General features: G+C 47.5%; 1 long non-coding RNA gene across 1 annotated transcript in view; it reads left to right on the top strand.

The window, feature by feature from the left end:
* Positions 1 to 4,519: 4,519 nt before the first annotated feature.
* The window catches only part of LOC114611738, a 13,506-nt gene continuing 11,039 nt past the window's right edge, over positions 4,520 to 6,986 (top strand). The window contains exon 1 of the long non-coding RNA XR_003709886.1: positions 4,520 to 5,137. This is a non-coding gene — a long non-coding RNA (uncharacterized LOC114611738). The remainder of the gene's footprint in view (positions 5,138 to 6,986) is intronic.

Below are 6,986 nucleotides of genomic sequence, written 5' to 3'. Positions count from 1 at the left end.
TTTTTTTTTTACAAGTTTCCAGATTTTCATTTCGGGCTGAGCTCACCGTATCTGCTAACAGTCCTGCTTTGTAGCTTGTCAGGCAGAGAGCCCTGGAAATACTAACTCCATATATTTGAGGTCCTGGTCACAAGCCTAGGGTTTTTGGCTCTGCCCCAAGGTATAAGGACTGAGCCAGGCACAGAGTAGCCCCCAATGTGCTGCTTTCAAGGCAAAGCTATCCTGGTCATAGAAAGAACTGAAAACCGAAGAGGAGAGAAGCCGAGCAACCTGGTAAAGGAGTGTGTACCTTTCTGTCCAGAGAAGTCAGGACTTCCACCTGTTTCTTGAAGACTCCAGACTCAACTCTCTTTGGGGTGTTTGGCCTGATTTTCTCCACCCCTTCATCCACATTGGCCAGGTGGGTAAATGCTTGCCAGACAAGCTGGACCTGAATGTGATTCTCAGGAATCTGACCTCCATATGTGCACCAGGGCATGCATACACGTTAGGGCACACATGCATTGGGACTCATGTACAACACACATGCTGTGATCTTTAAATGTTACCCCTGATAAGGATAATAATTTGGAATATTTGCTTATTTTTGAGGGAGAGTGATTAGTAGAAAAGATTGAGAAACCATAGGAGATTGCTTTAAAATGTTGTCAAGGATACCATAAATAGAGCTAAAGAAAAAAAATAATCAAGAGAGAACAATAGTAGGAATACATAATGAAATTATGAATTTTAATAATATATCTAGAACATGTTCTGGTAAATCAATAAGGAAATTGCTCAACAGAACAATTGTAATATTGGCCAAGACTAGTAGAACCTTGCTGGGGAAAAAAAGGGGTTGGGAAGAAAGTAAATAAAAAAGAAAAGTTGAGGAATGTCAACTAAATTGGAGAGTTAATTATATTAACAAATGTAAAAAAATATTGACACCCCTAGCTTCCCAATAAATAATAAAATGTTTTGAGCAAGATTAAGAAATAAAACCCTACACATCCATTCGTACTGTGGACATAGCCGAATGGAAGAGGCCTTGCCTGGCATTCCTGAGGCCTGAGCTCTGCTGGTTTCTGCCAAGTGACCTTCCAGTGTGGTTTAATGGAAGAATAAATTGAAAAGCCTCTCTGGAGCAGTCTGTTTCTGTCAACATGTAAAATGTACAAACCATATGATGGTATGTTTTCATGTCTAGAAACTTTTTGCAGATACACATGCATATACAAATAAAATACTTCCTCTGCACTTTAATTTTTTTAAGAATGAATTTTCTTTTAAAAAAACCAGTATATTTATTTTGGGGGACAAGTTAAAAAATTATGTTATACCAAAAGAAACTGCAGATGTAGGAGAGAAAGAGTTCCATTTGTATGTCTAGCTATACTAATATTTATCAGTATGGCTACATTTTATGATACATTAAATAGCAAACCAAGACACACAGACTCTTTCTTTTCTGGTACAGCGTGTATGGAAGCAAGCCTTCACTCGCTGAGCTATACTAAAAGTTTGGGTTTTACTTACTTGTTTAACATTTATGTGTGTGAGGGTGTCAGAGGACCATTTACTGGAGTCAGCTCTCTTCTTGTATGAATTTAAATCCTCAGACTAGTTAGCAACCACCCTTTACCAATCTCCAGCATGTGTCTGTCTGTCTGTCTGTCTGTCTGTCTGTCTAACTATCTAGCTAGGGTCTCAAGACTACATTGTCCTCTGTCAACACTGTCTATTTCTGTTGCTGTTCAGTGTTCTATAGTCCTGGCCTCAAAACTCCAATCCTCCAGCAACCCTCCAGCCCCAGTTACCTAAGTTGGGAATAACAGGCGTGAGCCCCTATACCTGGGGAAGATAGAGGTGTCAACTTATTTTTTTAAACTGAGGATTAACAAATGTTAAGGAAGCTTTGAAGGAAGAATATGGGGGGGGAATCTAGAATTAAACATCATAGTATATTATAGTAATCTTGAGAGAACAGAATTTTGTTTGTTTTGTTTTGTTTTGTTTTTGCTTTCGGAGCTATGGAAGTATCAGAACCAGAATTCTGGAGGCAAAGGTTAAAATTGTAGATTTATATGCTTTCCTCTCATTTTGGAGTTAAAAAAAAAATCAAAGGTAAAGTGAAGTTTGTGACAGACAGTCTAAGCGGCAGTCCAGTAAACTCATCACGGTGGATTAGAAAGGATGGGCCAGGGCCCCAAGTGTGTGTGTGTGTGTGTGTGTGTGTGTGTGTGTGGTGTGTGTTTGTGTGCGTGTGTTTGTGTGTGCGCATGAGCTTTGTCCAGCAGGATCTGATCCCAGCCTCCCTCCAGCGAAGTTGCCCTCTGGCTTCCCCTGAAGTAGGCTTTGGTCTCAGAGCGCCCACCTGAAGGCATACTGGAGCAGGCTCACTGAAAGACAGTTTCCACGTCTTGTCTCTCAGTGCACCAAGGGAGTGAGAGAAGGAGGCTGGCCAAAGGTGTGGTCACACAATCCTCCACCATGCCTAGGTACTGGCCCAGCTGGGGGAGGAGTTCGGCAGCCTAGCCTAGCTTAGGCCTGTTTGTCCATCCTTTCCCGGGTGAGTGGGCAGCTCTAGTCACCTCTCTAATAAACTGTAACTAGATCTATAGTCTTACCAACAATATTGAGGTGACTCTTTCCTATCTTGGGGTACAGGAATTAGTACAAATAGTTCCTCCATGGTTCCCTTATATACGGTGGGAGCTTTTGTGGTTCTACACTCTTTCACCTGTCATAGGGCCACTTTGGACCTTTTGACTCCAGAGGGACACCACTTTTCCACTTTCTCACAAGGAAAGGTTTCCAGGTAGAAGTGTGGAAGTGTGCCACTCCAGCCATACCCAGAAGGACCGCGGGTTCCCCTTTTGCCTAGAGCGGGATTGAGCTGCGGCTTGACTCGCGGAGCCCTTTGCAACAGCATTCCCAAGCCTCCTGTTGCTTGGTCCAATTGCCCTAGGCTACTGGGGGAGACCTGCACACCACCACAGGTAACCACCAGAAAAATCCTGGATTCTCCTTTCTCCTCAGGGTTAAATATATGTAAAAACCAAAACAAACAAAAAGAAAACAGATCCGAATGTTAACAATATCCCTCTTTCCAAAGAATTTTGTGAACTTGATCAATCTGGACTGCTTCCTGTCCAGCTGTGGTTGGTTTCCTTAGCAATAGATAAGACAGTTAGAGCAATGACTACTTTTATTTTAAAAAGTAGGAACCACATCACAAAACCAAACAACAAACGTGGAAAGGGGGAATTTATACAGCAAGCTCCTCAGTCTCCAGCTGCCTTACCCAAGATATATTTACATACACGTGTGTGTATGGTGTATATACACACATAATATATAATTTATATATAAATATATATATTCTACTTGTTTTTGGGGACTGGACTTAGAGGCCTCATATGCTGGTCAAGTGCTGACTACGAGTCACTTTACTGAGACATAGTTAAGTCTGGACTACAATGAACAGGGTCATAAGTAGACTGTCCCGTGAGTCTGGACACGTGGAAAGGCTCGTGAAAAGTTCGGAGAAATACAGGAACCTCTGACATTTTAAATGAGCTCTTCCCTGTTAGTCGGTCCAGGGTCTGTCACAGACTTGAAGACGTAGAGCTTCCACGGATTTCATTTGTATGTTTATGGAAAAACGTCAAATGACAGAATGTCCGTTTTTCGAAATTCTGCGTACTCTTTAATATTTTTTGCACCTAAAATTTGTCCTTAGTTTCTTGCTGCGCACACTCTCCTCGTGTTTTTGGCGGGGGTGTTTCCAAAAGGGGAAATTTCTCTTTGGTCATTTGCTGACTTCGATCAGTTTGATGGATCCGATGGGAGCCGCTTTCCGACTTCTGCAGCCAGTTTCCTTATCTTCGTTTTCTTTCCCTCCAAGCTCTTGGTTCCACAGTGCCAGTAACAAGGTCCTCCTGCTCTGACCGCTGCAAACTGCTACAGCGAAAACAGCGTGCAAACGTGGAGGCTCTGCAGGTTCCCACGGATCGGGTCTCAGAAGGTGATAATTTAAAAAATCAGGTGACATTGAAGTGGATCAAGGCTTCAATATTCAGCTAAGAGAGAGCAGTGCTTTCAGAGCTCGGCTAGCGGCGTGGAGTTCTGGGAGGAGGCTCTGCAGACTCCTTGGGCGTGAGAGCTCAGATTGAGCGACGCGTAGCTGCGGGTCACCCGCAGGGTTTCGCTCCTAGCTTCGCAGACGAGCCGGGTCTCCGAGTGTGGCGCGGGCTGTGGTCTGAGATGAAGGGTCACTGCCTGATCCGGGTGGAGGAAACCCAGCCGGCAGCCGCGGAGCCTCCGCCTCCTTCCAGGACTGCTGGGGTCTCCGGTGAGCGTGCATCAGGCTGTAAGTGGTCACCGCAGGGTCCCAGGATCATCGCTGCCCTTTCTCCCTCCGCACTGTCTTTTTCTCTCAGACGGTGTTCTACAACCCTTAACCGAATAAAATAAGCGGGTGTCCCACGGGACATGCCGCGTTCTCCCACGCGGGCCGAGCGGATTGTGAGAGGCGGCAAAGTGTCACACGGAGAAAGCCCAGACTACCGACAGTTGGGAATCAGGATCTACCTGGAGCCTCCCTGGGTGGCCCGGGACTTCGGGGCCATGGAACTCCGGGTTATGGGAACCACCGCTCCCTCGCATTTGGCCAGCGCGGAAAGCGGGATGGGGACGTTTAAGAAACTCAATGTCACACGCCACGCTTTCAAGGTGCACATGACGGCTGCAGACACTCAGGCCCTTAAAAGGAACATTTAAACTTGGGAGGAGTACAGATAGAACCCAGAGGCACACCAGTTAGTGTGAACAACACGCGCGGGGACTTTGCGGGAGAGCTCACAATTCCGGAGTGTACAGGGGCCGGGAGGTGGCTCCGCCCCGCCTCACTCCAGTCAAACTTCACGGTCTCTGCCGGGTGTAAGGGCATCTTTGCGCTCCCAGGGCTCTACTCGCGCGTCGCCTGTACAAACCCTCTGCTGTGTGGCTTTGTATCTTTAGGTAAGGGACATCTTTTGTCTCTCCGCAAGAAGCTTTCCTCGGGGGAAGATAAAGTAATCGATAGGGTCTTTTTAAATAGCTCCGAGTTTCCTGTCGGGCCAGGAGTATCAGCGCGCACACCAAATCTGCTCTGGTATGTCATCTTATCTCCCTTCCCCGCTGTTGTCCCCAAACGCTGCCTGTCAAGAGAGACGCCACCCGCATTAGGACCCAGACTGGGGCCCTTCCGCTTGGGGTCACGCGCTGCCCCCTCGGCTCCGCTGTCCTTCGCGTTCCTGGAGGGTGGGAAGGAGATGCTCCAGCTCGGGTGAAGGTTCTGGGACATGGTGGGGGGTCACTGAGGCACACTGTCACTCAGAAGGGGTGTGTGTGGACTGTTTTCTAACTACCAACACGGGGAACAACGGAACAGTGCGTTGACTGCTTGTCTATGTGAAGGAAAATCAGGGTCATTCTTCGAAGGGAAGGGCCGTTGGATCTCAGAGAGCTCCATCCTGGTTCCAGCTTTTCCTAACTCCAGGATGACTTAGGTAGGGGAGAGGACAGGGTCAACCTCAGAATCCTGCCCTTCTCCTTTGCTCCAACTGCTCCACTTCCAGCCTGCAGATAACCGGGGCTCCTTTAGATCTTAGCCAACACAGAATGGCCTAGGTAGCGAGGTAGCAGTGGCAAGTGACCACCACTTGGGCAGTTTTTTCTTAAGGTAGTGAGTGATTTCTGGGGAAAACTTTGGGCCAGGCCTCTGCAGCCTGTGCCCTCCTGCTCCTAAGACACCTTGATCAGACAGATGGGCCCAGATACTCTTTGAATGTCTAAGCATCCTTATGTGCCTGTCTTTGATTTTTCTTTTTCTATATTCAGCCAGCTATATCTTCCTTTTTAAACAAAGACTAAGAAACCCTCTCAGATGTCCTCTGTCCCTGTCAGTACTGGTTTCCACCAGCCCTGTCCATCTCGGGCAAATCCAACCTTCTTTATGTCACATTGACACACAGGGCTGGGGAGCTACTGCCATCACTTCTTGGCTTCAATACAGGCTTGCTCCCTTCCAATTGCCCGGGATCATTCTGGATTACTGGAACTGCTGAGAGAGGACCACCCACCAAAACACAGCCTGAGGATAATCTAGGCCTTGGGAAAATCTCCCTTGTCATTTATCAGGGTTTATTTACCTAAGATAGCAGTTTCTGTAGGGAAACAAAGTAGGAGCAAACACCACCCTTCTCCCTCCTGCTAAGGAAGAGGCATGTCTCAATCTTATTCTTTAGGTTGGCCTTCTCCCAGTGGGCCTGTTCTTATTATCCCAGCCCTAACTGGAGCTGATTCTTAGCAATAGCAAAAGATTGGTACAGGAGCCGGCAGTGTTTTCATAGAGTGGGCCCTGAGCCTCCTGTGCTGTGGTGAAACCCACAGACTGCAAGCTGAACACTCCAACGGTTTGGGAGCCTTGGGTTCTGGTCTCTTGTTATTCTGACAACTGGTGCTTCCCTTCAGGGCAGACATGGGGACTGCAGCTTCCCCAACTTAGTCAGGCAGAGTGCTCTGTCAGAGCTCTGTCTGAAGAAACACTTGAAGAGCCTTTCCTTCTAACCAAAAAGTGACAGACCAGAGTGAACAGAGGGAACAGCTCTCTTCCTGCCCTATAAATGTCACTTAGACCTTTTCTTGAGGGAAGCTACGCTGCCTGGTTGGTAGAGGTGGTGGGAGGAGAGGAGGGTTAGCTGGTCCTGCTCTATCTGTGACCCACCTTCCACTCCGCAGGCAGGCGCAGGGGCAGCACCTCTGCCGCCCTCTGCTCTCTTGAGCCTTCCTAGTTCTCGGGACTTTTGATTCCAATACAGAAGTGCACAGAATAAAAGTGAACAGACACCCCTACCCTGTGCATTTTCCCAAACTGAACACAAGAAACAGAATGCTCAGATTCCTTGAGCCTGGGGTTGGGGGGGGGGGGGGGGGGGGGGGGGGGGGGGGGGGGGGGGGGG

The sequence above is a fragment of the Grammomys surdaster genome, unplaced genomic scaffold (assembly GCF_004785775.1).
Source record: "Grammomys surdaster isolate TR1022 unplaced genomic scaffold, NIH_TR_1.0 126121, whole genome shotgun sequence".
NCBI classification, from domain to species: Eukaryota; Metazoa; Chordata; class Mammalia; order Rodentia; family Muridae; genus Grammomys; species Grammomys surdaster.
Note: the sequence above shows the minus strand (reverse complement) of the source record. Positions and strands in the feature narration are given on the sequence as shown.